This window comes from Carcharhinus amblyrhynchos, chromosome 11 (genome assembly GCF_965287045.1).
Source record: "Carcharhinus amblyrhynchos chromosome 11, sCarAmb.v2.hapA, whole genome shotgun sequence".
In the NCBI taxonomy this organism is placed as follows: Eukaryota; Metazoa; Chordata; class Chondrichthyes; order Carcharhiniformes; family Carcharhinidae; genus Carcharhinus; species Carcharhinus amblyrhynchos.
This window is the reverse complement of record NC_137334.1, coordinates 87,216,451-87,229,823: the sequence shown is the minus strand read 5'-3', so window position 1 is coordinate 87,229,823 and position 13,373 is coordinate 87,216,451. Positions and strand designations below refer to the sequence as shown.

Below are 13,373 nucleotides of genomic sequence, written 5' to 3'. Positions count from 1 at the left end.
CCGTCATAATCTATTAGACTACCTCTCAACATCCGTCGTTCCAGTGAGAACAAAGTTTTTCCAACCTCTCCTCATCTAATGCCCTCCATACCAGGCGTCATCCTAGTAAATTTTTTCTGTACCCTCTCCAAAGCCTACACGTCCTTCTGGTAGTGTGGCATCCAGAGTTGAAGACTATATTCTAAGTGCGGCCTAACTAATGTTTGATAAAGCTGCAAAATGACTTGCCAATTATGACAGTCAATACCTGGCTGATGAAGGCAAGCATGACGTATACTTCTTGGGTGCCTTCTCCACTTGCGTTGCCACTTTCAGTGACCTGTGTACCTGTACACCCAGATCCCTCTGCCTGTCAATACTCTTAAGGGATGCGCCATTTACTGTACGTTTCCCACCTGTATTAGACCTTCCAAAATGCATTACCTTACATTTGTCTGGATTAAACTCCATCTGCCATCTCTCTGCCCAAGTCTCCAACTGATCTGTATCCTGTTGTATCCTCTGATGGTCCTCATCGCTATCCGCAATTCCACCAACCTTTGTGTCATCTGCAAACTTATTAACCAAACCAGTTCATATGTAGATGGATTGTTTTCTTGACGAAGAGAAGGTTGATGGAAGATTTGATAAAGCTGTCCAAAGTCCTGATGCTTCTGGATAGAGAGAAACTATTCCCACTGCTGGAAGCTGTGAAAACAAGTGGACATGGATTCACGGTAATTGGCAAAAGAAGCAATGGAGACATGAGGAAAAACTTTGCTACACTGCGAATGGTAAAAATCTGGAATACGCCGCATGAGATTCTGGTGGACACATGTTCAAGTAGGGCATTCTGAAAAGGAAGAATGTATAACACTTTAACAGGGTTAGACGGTGTTCCTGATGGTGGGGGAGTCCAGTACTAGGGGACATAGTTCGAGGACAAGGGACAAACTTTTTAGAGCTGAGGTGAGGAGAAATTTCTTCACCCAGAGTGCGGTGAATGTGTGGAATTCATTACCACAGAAAATAGTTGAGACCAAAACATGTGATTTCAAGAAGAAATTAGATATAGCTCTTGGGGCTAAAGGGTTCAAGGGATATGGAGGGAAAGGGCATCAGGATATTGAATTTGATGATCAACCATGATCATAATGAATAGCAGAGCAGGCTCAAAGGGCCAAATGGCCTATTCCTGCAGATAGTTTCTATGTTTTTATATTTCTATGCAGGGCTATAGAGAGAAGGTGACAGAGTAGCACTAAATGAATCACTCATTCAGAGAGCTGGCACAGAAATGATGGACCAAGTGGCCTCCTCCTGGCCAGTAAATATCCCGTGATTCTACGAAAATCTGGATAAAACCATGAGAGGGAAATGTATAGCAGATTACGTCTGATTTCAGTAAGCAATTAGATATAGCTCTTGAGGCTAAAGAGACCAAGGGATGTGGGGTGGAGGGGTGGGGGGGTGGGGGGAGGTGGGAGGGGGAACCAGGATATTGAATTTGATGATCAGCCATGATCAAAATGAATAGTCGAGTAACATGATGGGTTGAATGGCCTGCTCCAGCTCCTATGTTGATTGAGTTGGATGAAGTTGGAGGATAATCATGTGAATCTTGAATGCCATCGACCAGTTAGCTGAATGGCATCATTCTGAACCGCCAACGCTAGGTGGTCCCATGTCATTTTTACACTTAGTATTTAGAGCCACGCAGTCAGAATAAGAGCTCCAAAATGACCTTGCTACTTCTCCGGCATCAACAGTGAAGCCTCCCTTAGTCCATTCATCAGAATCACAGCAAACAGTGTGCCAATGCATTTAGTAATGGTGAATCAATTATGTCTAATGCACCAACACTACTCTCCTCATTGACCCGACTGACCTTCGCTTGTGTTGTGCTCTGTATGCTGAGCACCGGCATTTCAGTGCATCTTACAAAGCACGGGATACTGAATAGGAGGCAGAAACTGAGCACAAAGGGGAGAAAAGACAAGGGCCTTTTGAAATCAAGGAGGGACATGGTAAGTGTGGGAGGAACTTTGGGAAGGTTTTGGGAGGGAGTATCAGAGGGCAGGAGTGTGAGGGATGATGTATTGATGGCGGAGTGGAGGGAGAGGGGAAGTAATTTGGTACTGGAAGGTGGGTACCAGCTGGAGAAAGACAGGGTTAAAAAGAGAATTGAGAAATCAAACACAAGGACAAAGACACTTCTGTCTTGGCCTGGAAAAAACCTTCAGAGCTTAGCAAGGGCTAAATTTCTTTTATGCTCTTTTAACTCTTTCACATCGATGCACAGCCTCTTGTCTTTTCTACAGTGCCTGAAACGGGCCACTTTTATTTCTTTGGGAGTTGTTTTAATGGACGCAAGTGTCTGAAGAATCTTTCACCCATTTGGCTGGAACACCGAGACCAGACCTTGTTGAAATGATCCTCGGGGAGGCCACACCTAGAATATTGTGCGCAGTTTTGGTCTCTTTTTCTGAGGAAGGATGTCCTTGCTCTCGAGGGAGTGCGGCAGAGGTTTACCAGGCTGATCCTAGGGATGGAGGGGCTGATGCATGAGGAGAGATTGACTAGGTTAGGATTGTTTTTGCTGGAGTTCAAAAGAATGAAGAGGGATCTCATAGAGATTTATAAAATTCTGACAGGACTAGACAGGGTAAATGCAGGTAGGATGTTCCTGATGGTGAGTGTGCCTAGAATCAGGGGTTACAGTCTGAGAATACAGTGCGAAACATTTAGGATGGAGGTGAGGAGACATTTCTTCACCCAAAGAGTGGTGAGCCTGTGGAATTCATTATCAGAGGAAGTAGTTGATGTCAAAACACTGAATGCATTCAAGAGGCAGCTGGATTTTATACTTGGAGTGAATGGGATCAAAGGTTATGGGGAGAAAGCAGGATTAGGCTATTGAGTGGACGATCAGCCATGATGGTGATGAATGGCAGAACAGGCTCAAAGGGCCGAATGGCCTCCTTGTGTTCCTATCTTCCATGTTTCTATGCAATGTTTCTTCATGTAATCTTAATGGAAATGACTGCTTCTTCTTCCAAGAGCTGTGATCATGGTGTAGCTTCCTGCCAAGTCCATTGGGTTTTTTGTGGTTAAACGTCACACGTATTCAGAGGTTAGAGGAAAAACTTAAATACGACAGTTGATTTTATACATGGGCAACTGTGATGGTGTTACCTCCTTGGCTCACGCCCTGTTCCTTTTGTTCCAAGACTAGTTTGCACTTTAAGCCTTTGGTTTGGACACCCTTATCTTCTTTTCCTCCATATCACACTCAAACCATTCTTTTCCACAAAGGCAATTGCATCCTCATTGGTGGTATTACTTTATTCTATATTTGACAGTGGATTAGATGTAGATTCCCAGCTCATTAAGGGATTTTCCCAGCATTCCTTGGTGTCAAATACCATCCTCCACTGATCTGTGTAGTTCACACCAGACTGCACTGTATTCTGTGATGGAACAAAAATCTTCACTTTACCTATTTATACTTGGACTTCTGGAATATCCCTGGTCCCACCCCCGCACTACACTCTAACTGGACAAATCCTCCTGATTTCAATAACTGTCATCTGTCCCAGATAGTTTTTTCCTCAATAATATTGTCCTCCCCAGTAGGAGATTAAAAAGAACTCATACACTGTGCAAATGAGGTGCCAGAAGATGGGAGCTCTGCTAATGTTATAGCTTTGTTTGAGAAGTGTGCTAGGCATAGGCCGAATCATTGTGGTCCTGTCTAGTCTGACCGCAATAGAATCATAGAATCCCTATAGTGCAGAAGAAGGCCATTCAGCCCATCAAGTCTGCATTGACTACAATTCCATCCAGGACCTATTCCTGTAACCCCTCAAATTTACCTTGCTAATCCCCCCTGGCATTAGGTTTAATTTACCATAGCCAATCAACCTAACCCACATATCTTTGGACTGTGAGAGGAAACTGGAGCACCTAGAGGAAATCTACGCTGACACAGAGAGATTGTGCAAACTCCACACAGACAGTGACCCGAGGCTTGAATTGTACCAAGTCCTTGGCACTGTGAGGCAGCAATGCTAACCACTATACCATCATACTGCCAGTAGTGTGAGAACTTTTGGAATCAATTCTGAGAGACAGGATACATGATTACTTGGAAAGGCATGGACGAAAGAAGAAAATCAGTATGGATTTGTAAAGAGAAGGTTGCGTCTAACAAATCTGATTGAATATTTTGAGGAGGTAACAAGGAGAATTTGATGTGGGTAGTGTAGTTTAATGTGGTCTTCAAGGTCTTTGACAAGGTTCCACAAGGCAGGCTCATTAAGCCCACGGGATCCAGGGGAATGTGGCAAGCTGGATACAAAGTTGACTTGGTGGCAGGAAACAAAGGCTAATTATTGATGGATGTTTTTGAGGTCAGAAGGCTGTTTCCAATGGGATCTGTTATGGATCCCCTGATTTTTGTGGTATTCGTTAATGATTTGGATGTAAGTATAGGGGGAATGATCATGAAGTTTGCAGGCGACACAAAAATTGACCATGCAGCAGATAGTGAGGAGGATTGCAGTAAATGGCAGGAAGATATCACTTGTCAGGTCAATGGGCAGAAAAGTGGTGACTGGAATTCAGCCCAAAGAATCATGAGGTGATGCATTTGGGGAGATCAAACAAGGTGGAGGAATACACAATAAGTGGGAAGATACTGAGAGGTGTAGAGGGAGTGAGAAACCTTGGATTGAATGTCCACAGATCCTGGAGGTAGCAGGACAGATTGATAAGATGGTTAAGAGGGCACATGGAATACTTTCATTTATTAGCCGAGGCATAGGATATACGAGCAGGAAGGTTATGCTGGAACTGTATAAATCATCAGTCAGACCACAACATGATTACTGCGTGCAGCTCTGGTCACCTCATTACAGAAAGGATTGAATTGCATTAGAGAGGGTACAGAGGAGATTGACCAGGATTTTGCAACTATGAGGAAACATTGGTCAGGCTCGGACTGTTCTCCTCAGAACGAGGGGAGCTGCGGGGTGATCTGATAGAGATGTAGAAAATTGAGAGGGGCCTGGATAGAGTGGATGGGAAGGGGTTGATTTAGCTTAGCGGAGAGGACTGTGATGAGGCAGGGTTATATTTAAAGTGATTGGTAGAAAGATTAGTGGGGAGATGAGGAAGAACATTTTCACACGGAGGTTGGTAGGGGTCGGGACCTCACAGTCTGAAAGAGTAGGAGAGGCAGAAACCCTCAACTCATTTAAAAAGGTGTCTGGAGATGCTTTCGACGTGCCGTAACCTGCAGGGTTACAGATTGAATGCTGGAAAGTGGGATTAGGCTAATGGCTAGCACAGGCATGGTGGTTCAAGTGGCCTCTTCCTGTCCCTGAAACTTGGTATCATTCTATGATTTATATAGCACCTTCTCACAACGATGAGTACATGGGATTTTATGGGATTGAGAGTTATAGATAGGCCCGGAAGGTATGGTTATGATTGGCACAACTTGTGGGCCGAAGGGCCTGTTTCTGCTGTAGTGTTCTCTGTTCTGTAACCTCAGGATGTCCCAAAGCACTTTACAGCTAGTGCTGTAGTTTTGAAGTGTAATCCCCGCTGTAATGCAGGAAATGCAGCAGACAATTCGTTGGCAGCAAGACCCCAGAAATGGCACAGTGAAAATGGTCAGATGGCCTGTTGACTGAGGGATAAATATTGACCCGGGCACCGAGGCTAACTCTCACACTCTTCTTCAAAATAGTGCCACGTTAACCTGTCACAGTCACCAGATGGTGTTTGATATCCATAAAGATAAAACAACCCAGTAGAGAATTCAGGAGAAACCTCATTAACCAGAGAGTGGCTAGAACGTGGGACTAATTTCCACAAGGGAGTAGTTAAGGCAATTAGTATAGGTGCATTCAAGGGAAAGCCAGGTAAGTATGTGAGGAGAAACGGAATGGAAGAATCTGTTAATGGGAGGAAATGAAAAAGTTGGGAGGAGATTTGTGTGGAGTCTCAACACTGGCACAGATCAATTTTGCTAAAAAGCCTGTTTCAGCACTGTGAATACTTTGCGATTATTAAAAAGGTGACCTCGGAAATCATGTGGCTTTTCTCCTCTGAGGATTTGGCCAATAGGTTGGAGGTCTATATGAATTGGAACTGAGGGGTGGGCTTTAAAACCTTGCGGCCTGGATCAGCAGACTGTGTTTTGTTATGGATTTCCCCTTACTTCGCTTCTAATAATTCCTCATAAATAGATTTTCTTTTCTATAGACAAGTAATTGTGTTAGAGACCAGATCAGAAACTTCAAGGTATATTGTGGAGTTAACTTAGACAACAACTCTTCTTGATTTTGGCATGGGGAGGTGGTGGCTTAGTTGTACTATCGCTAGACTACTAATCAAGCAACTCAGCTAATGTTCTGGGGACCCGGGTTCGAATCCCACCACGGCAGATGATGGAATTAGAATTCAATGAAAAATATCTGGAATTAAGAGTTATTGGAAAAACCCATCTGGTTTACTAGTGTCCTTTAGGGAATAAAATCTGTTGCCCTTACCCAATCTGGCCTACATGTGACTCCAGAGCCACAGCAATGTGGTTGACTCTCAACTGCCCTCCAAGGGCAACTAGGGATGGGCAATAAAAGCTGGCCAGCCATTGATGCCATATCCCATGGATGATTTTTTTAACAACATGGGTAAACTATAATAGAAAGATTAGCATAACTCTTACCAATTGGAAATACCTGAACATGGTAAAGTATAATTCTTAACAACTAGAAATCTCCATAGTTCCAATGTAAGCAGTATCCTCATAGCCATAAATCCTGTTTTTTGAAATCAGCACAAAAACAGATATGCACACATGAATGCTAGATTTCCAGCCTTTCAACATCTCTTGACAGAGATCCAGACAGACACCTGTCTTCTGACCCTCATACAGCAACCTCCAGAAAAAGTTCCACTCCCAGACAGCAGAACCTCAGAGAAAGAGATTTATTTCCTGGCAAATCCCAGCCTTAAAATCCAAAGAGAAAAAGAGACCCAGAGAAAGTGACCTTTCTTGAAAGATCCCAAGCAGCAGACTAAGCTGGTTGCTCTGTGTAAGCCTAGCTCCACCCAGTCACCCAGTTTTTTTGTCAATCAACTTAATCAAGTCCCACTTTATAAAAGCTCGGGTGAAAACATTAAAATAGCAGAACAGATTAGTCCAGATGAAATCAAACTTTCTAGCAATTAGGAGCAATTATGCTGCTGCAGTAACAACAGAGGCTATGGTTATAGTACAGACTATGCAAAAAAAAATCCTGTACTAAAACATGACTCAAATACATTTCTTAAAGGCAGAGTATCGTCACAATTTTTACTCCACCTATTGTTGCCCACTTGGAGATTTTGTTATGACACTACTCGACTCCTATTAATGGACCAAGAATGAAAGACTTGCTCCTACATTACTCCCCTCTACTGGATGAAGCACTTTGCAACCAGTGAGTTAAGTTTGAAGTGTTATCGTTGTTGCAATGCTGGAAAAGAGAAGGTCCAGATCATGATGTCTTTAACAATATAGATTCAGCTTAAAGAATTGAAATGTCAGCAAAGGGGAGGCTGATCCACCGTGTGGAACATTTTTGCCTAGGGATGAAGAGCAAATCTTTGGAAAGGGCTGATACTGTGGGATGGCTAGGAGTTGGAGAGTGTACGAGATATTTAAACAGTTATTGGAATTCAGAGTTGAGTTCCACATTAAGATTAGTGGAAGATTTAAATTCAGTTCCCTTGAAAGGGTCTCTCAGCTGAAAGGCATTTCCATAGTCCCAGGATGAAAAATAAATTGACTTGTGTCCTATTTTCCATTATTGTTAAATCCTCCACATTATTGAAGCGGATGAACTGAAGACCTTATTCCCCAAGCTGTCTGGCACAGATTACTCTGAGGATTTGACTGGACTGGGTTTTCACTGACAGAAAAGTGTCTCTTTTTCCCACTCTCTATGTATAACAAATGACATCCTCATTATTCACCCAATGAGATTCATTTATTTTAGTGTCGACCAATGTCAAGAGGGATGTGGATATCATGGGTTGATTTTGTTTGGAACATAGAAACACAGAAGGTAGGAGCAGGAGGAGGCAATTTGGCCCTTTTGAGCCTGTTCCGCCATTCATTACAATCATGGCTGATCGTCCAATTCAATAGCCTAATCCTGCTTATTCCCCATAACCTTTAATCCCGTTTGCCCCAAATGCTAAATCCAGCCACCTCTTGAATACATTCACTGTTTTGGCATCAGCTACTTCCTGTAGTAATGAATTCCACAGGCTCACTACTCTTTGGGTGAAGAAATGTCTCCTCACCTTCATCCTAAATGGTCTACCCTGAATCCTCAGACTGTGACCCCTGGTTTTGGACTCCCCCACCACTGGGAATATCCTCGCTGCATCCATCCTGTCTAGTCCTGTTAGAATTTTATAACTCTCGGTGGGAGCACCCCCCCCCCCCCCCCCCCCATAACCCAGTCAATCTCTCCTCATACATAAATCCCGCCATCCCGGGAATCAGCCTGGTAAACCTTCGCTGCAATCCTGTGAGAGCAAGAATATCTATCCTCAGAAAAGGAGTCTAAAACTGAACACACTACTCTAGGCGTGGCCTCACCAAGACCCTGTATAATTGCAACAACACATCCCAGCTTCCGAACTCGAAACCTCTCGCAGTGATGGCCAACATACCATTTGTCTTCTTTACCACCTGCTGAACCTGCATGCTTACCTTCAGTGACTGATGCACAAGGACACCCAGGTCCTGCTGCACACTCCCCTCTTCCAATTTACAGCCATTCAGGTAGCAATCTGCCTTCTTGTTTTTGCTTCCAAAGTGGATCTATCCAATTATAGCTTCTATCTATCCAAATTATACTGCTTCTGCCATTGATTTGCCCACTCATGCAACCTGCCCAGATCATTCTGAAGGATTGGTGCATCGTGCATCCTCATCACAGTTCACCCTCCCACCTAATGTAGTATCATCTGCAAAGCTTGAAATGTTACATTTTGTTCCCTCTTCCAAATCATTAATATGTATCGTGAGTAGCTGGGGTCCCAGCACTGATCCCTGTGGCACCCCACTAGTTACTGGCTGCCAATTTGACAAGCACCTATTAATTCCTATTCTCTGTTTCCTCTCTGCCAGTATATTATCAAATAAATAGGTTGGACTAAAACCTGGTGTTGTCAGACTTTTTACTGTGTTTACACCAGTCCAACGCCGGCATACCCACATCATCCTCTCTGCCAACCAGTTTTCTATCCATTTCAATAAACTTCCCCAATCCCATGCGCTTTAATCTTGCACAATAATCCCTTATGCGGGACTTTGTCAAACACATTCTGAAAGTCCAATATACCACATCGACTGGCACCCCCTTGTCAACTCCACTAGTTACATCTTCAAAGCTTGATTTCCTCTTCATAAATCCATGCTGATTCTGTCTAATCCTGTCACTGCTTTCTAGATGCTCCGCTATAAAATCCTTGATAATGGATTCGAGACTTTTCCCCACTACCGATGTTAAACTTACTGGTCTACAATTCCCTGTTTTCTCTCTACCTCTCTTTTTGAATATTGGAATTACATTAGCTACCCTCTAATCTGCAGGGACTGTTCCAGAATCTATAGAATCCTGGAAGATGACCACCACTATTTTGAGATCGACTTCCTTAAGTACTCTGGGATGTAGATTATCAGGCCCTGGGGATTTATCCACTTTCAATTCCATCAATTTTCCTTGCTCCATTTCTCTACTAATATTGATCTCCCCCAGTTCTTCCCTCTCACTAAATCTTGTGTTTCCAACATTTCTGGTATCTGATTTGTGTCCTTTTTTGTGAAGATAGAACCAACGTATGTGTTCAGCTGCTCATTCGTTCCTTTGTTCCTATTATACATTCCCCTATTTCTGTTTGCAGGGGTTTTCACCAATCTCTTTCTTTCCATGTATCTATAGAAACTTTTAGCGCCGGTCTTTATGTTCCCTGCAAGTTTCCTTTCATACTGTATTTTCCCCTTCTTAATCAATCTTTCTTTGCTGAATTCTAAACTGCTCCAACTCCTCAGACCTATTATTATTCTTGGCCAATCTGTATGCTTCTTTCTTGGCTTGGACACTCTCTCTAATTTCCTTTGTAAGCCCTGGGTTGGCCCTCTTATCCATTTTGCTTTTGGTCATACTTGTTCATTCTATTGGTCATATTCATATTGTTCCTTCTGTGAGAGTCCATTAATGTGGATCCTGTACTAAGGGTGTTTGAATTTATGAAGTGATGGGACAGACAAAAAAAAGATTGAATGAAGGGGAAGTTTTTTTAAAGTTTATTTATTAGTCACAAGTAGGCTTACATTAATACTGCAATGAAGTTACTGTGAAAATCCCCTAGTTGCCATGCTCCGGCACCTGTTTGGGTACTCTGAAGGAGAATTCAGAGTGGCCAATGCTCCTAACCAGCATGTCTTTCCGACTGTAGCAGGAAACCGGAGCGCCTGGAGGAAACCCACGCAGACATGGGGAGAACGTGCAAACTCCATACAGACAGTGACCCAAACTGGGATTCGAACCCCGGTCCCTGGCACAGTGAGACAGAAGTGCTAACCACTGTGTCACCATGTTGCCCCTTTAGTTTAAAGTTTTTTATGGTGGTGTGATGGGCTGATAAAGTCACTCGACTAGTGAGCAGAGGCTTTCATGAATGAGGATTGATTGGCAATCCTGCCCGCTTGATTGGCATCGCATCTACAAACATGCATTCCCTTCATCACCGACGCTCTGTAGCAGCAGTGTGTACTATCTACAAGATGCACCGCAGCAGTTCACCAAATATCCTTAGACAGCACCTTCCAAACCCATGACCATTTCCATTTAGAAGGACAAGGGCATCAGACACATGGGAACACCAGCATCTGCAAGTTCCCCTCCAAGCCATTCACCATCCTGGAAATATATCACCATTCCTTCACAATCGCTGGGTCAAAATCCTGGAATACCCTCCCAACAGCACTGTGGGTCAGCACACAGCACATAGACTGCAGCGATTCAAGAAGGTGCTCTCCATCATCTTCTTGAGGGCAGTAAGCAATGGGCAATAAAAGCTGGCCAGCCGTTGATGCCCATTTCTCACAAATGAATAAAAAATATTAAAAGCCAGTTGCATGTCTCTAAACGTTTCACCATGCACCTTAAGTCACTTCCCTGCCCAAGTCTCCAACCGTTCTATACCCTTCTCTATCCTCTGACAATCTTCTTCACGATCCACTAATTTTTGTGTGATCTGCAAACTTACTAATCAGACCAGCTACATTATCCTCCAAATCATTTATATATACTATGAACAGCAAAAGTCCCAGAACTGATCTTTGGATCACCGCTAGTTATAGCCTTCCATTCAGAAAAGCACCCCTCAACTGCTACCCTCTGTCTTCTATGGCCAAGCCAGTTCCGTATCCACCTTGTCAGTTCTCCTCTGATCCCGTGTGACTTCACCTTTTGTACCAGTCTACCATGACGACTTACGAGCCAAACAGCATTTACAGCAAATAATAGATATAGCTAAGGAATTCCACAACCAATGGATCACATCTGCAGATCTGCCACATCCAGCTGTGAAAGACGGTGGACAATTAAACGACTCGCTGGAGGAGGTGGCTCCACAAATATTCTCATCCTCAATGATGGAGGAGCCCTGAATATTTGTGCAAAAGATAAGGCTGAAACATTTGCTGCAATCTTCAGCCAGAAGTGCCAAGTGGGTGATCCATCTCGACTTCTTCTACATCACAGATGTCAGTCCTCAGCCAACTCCATTCACTCCAACAGACATCAAGAAACAGTTGAAGGCACTGGATACTGTAAAGGGCTATGGGCTCTGAAAATACGCCAGCAATAGTACTGAAGACTTGTGCTGCAGAACATGCCACGCCTCTAGCCAAGCTGTTCCAGTGCAGTTACAACACTGGTATCTACCCGGCAATGTGGAAAATTGCCCAGATATGTCCCGTATACAAGAAACAGAACAAATCCTACCTGGCCAATTACCATCTCATGAGTCTACCCTCGATCATCAGCAAAGTGATGGAAGGGATCATCAACAGCGCTATCAAGTAGCACTATCAAGTCATTCAACATCCTGACTAGGAAATATAATTCCCTCGCTGTCACTGTGTCAAAACCCTGGAATTTCCTCTCTAACATAAAACAAGGTTCATTTTAATCAAATGAATGGATGCCATCATCAATACATTAGCTTTTTCTTGCTAGAACATATGTTTTCATCCTGTTTATTTTACCAACTCTTTGCAAAAGTACCCATCCAAAGGTCACACTTTTCTAGCAAGGGGTCCTATAAGTTTGTGGTTTTACCATTCCATTGTGCGCCTCTCTTGCAAAACATCAGAATCAATTTCACTGAATAGCAATCATAATTCAAACTAAGATGCACATTTTGTGAAAGGTGTGACGCATTGATAGACAGTCAGAAGCTTTTTCCCAGGGTGGAAGAGTCAATTACCAGGGGGCATAGCTTTAAGGTGCGAGGGGCAATGTTTAAAGAAGATGTACAAGGCAAGTTTTTTTTTTAACACAGTGGGTGGTGAGTGACTGGAACTCGCTGCAGTGGGAGGTAGTGGAAGCAGATATGATAGTGACTTTTAAGGGGTGTCTTGACAAATACATGATTTTTTTTTGATTCATACATGACATAAGGCCATCGCTGGCTGGCCAGCATTTATTGCCCATCTCTAATTGCCACTGATTGGTTTGTTTGGCCATTTCAGAGGGCATTTGACAGTCAATCACATTGCTGTGGCTCTGGAGTCACGCATCGGTTAAGAGCAGGTAAGGATGACAGGTTTCCTTCCCTAAAGCCCATTAGAGAACCGGGTGGGTTATTCTGACAATCGACAATGCTTTCATGATCCTCAGTAGATTCTTAATTCCAGATTTTTTTTTACTGAATTCAAATTTCACCATCTGCCGTGGCGACATGCGAAACTATACCCTTAGAACTGTAGCTGAGTTTTTGGATTAATTGTCTAGTGATAATACCACTAGGGGAATACTCACTGGGGAGGCGATGGCCAATTAGAGGGATATGGTCCCCAGAAGCCGAGGGGGTTTTATTTCAGTCGGGCAGCTTGGTCACTGGAGGCTTGGAGGGCCTGTTCCTACGCTGTAATTTTCTTTTATTTTTTTTGTACAAAATTTATTCGCTAGCATAGTTGCAGCATGTCTTTTAAAAACATTTTTTTTCTTAAAACCGTACCAATCTATGCATCTTGCACCCGATCACAACTTATATGACCCTTAATTCTAACGCAGAGTTGAAGCTATGGGATTGTT

General features: G+C 43.3%; 1 pseudogene; it reads right to left on the bottom strand.

Annotated features, from left to right (window-relative positions):
- Nucleotides 1-3,183: 3,183 nt before the first annotated feature.
- Nucleotides 3,184-13,373, bottom strand: part of LOC145350220 (uncharacterized) — a 114,590-nt pseudogene continuing 104,400 nt past the window's right edge.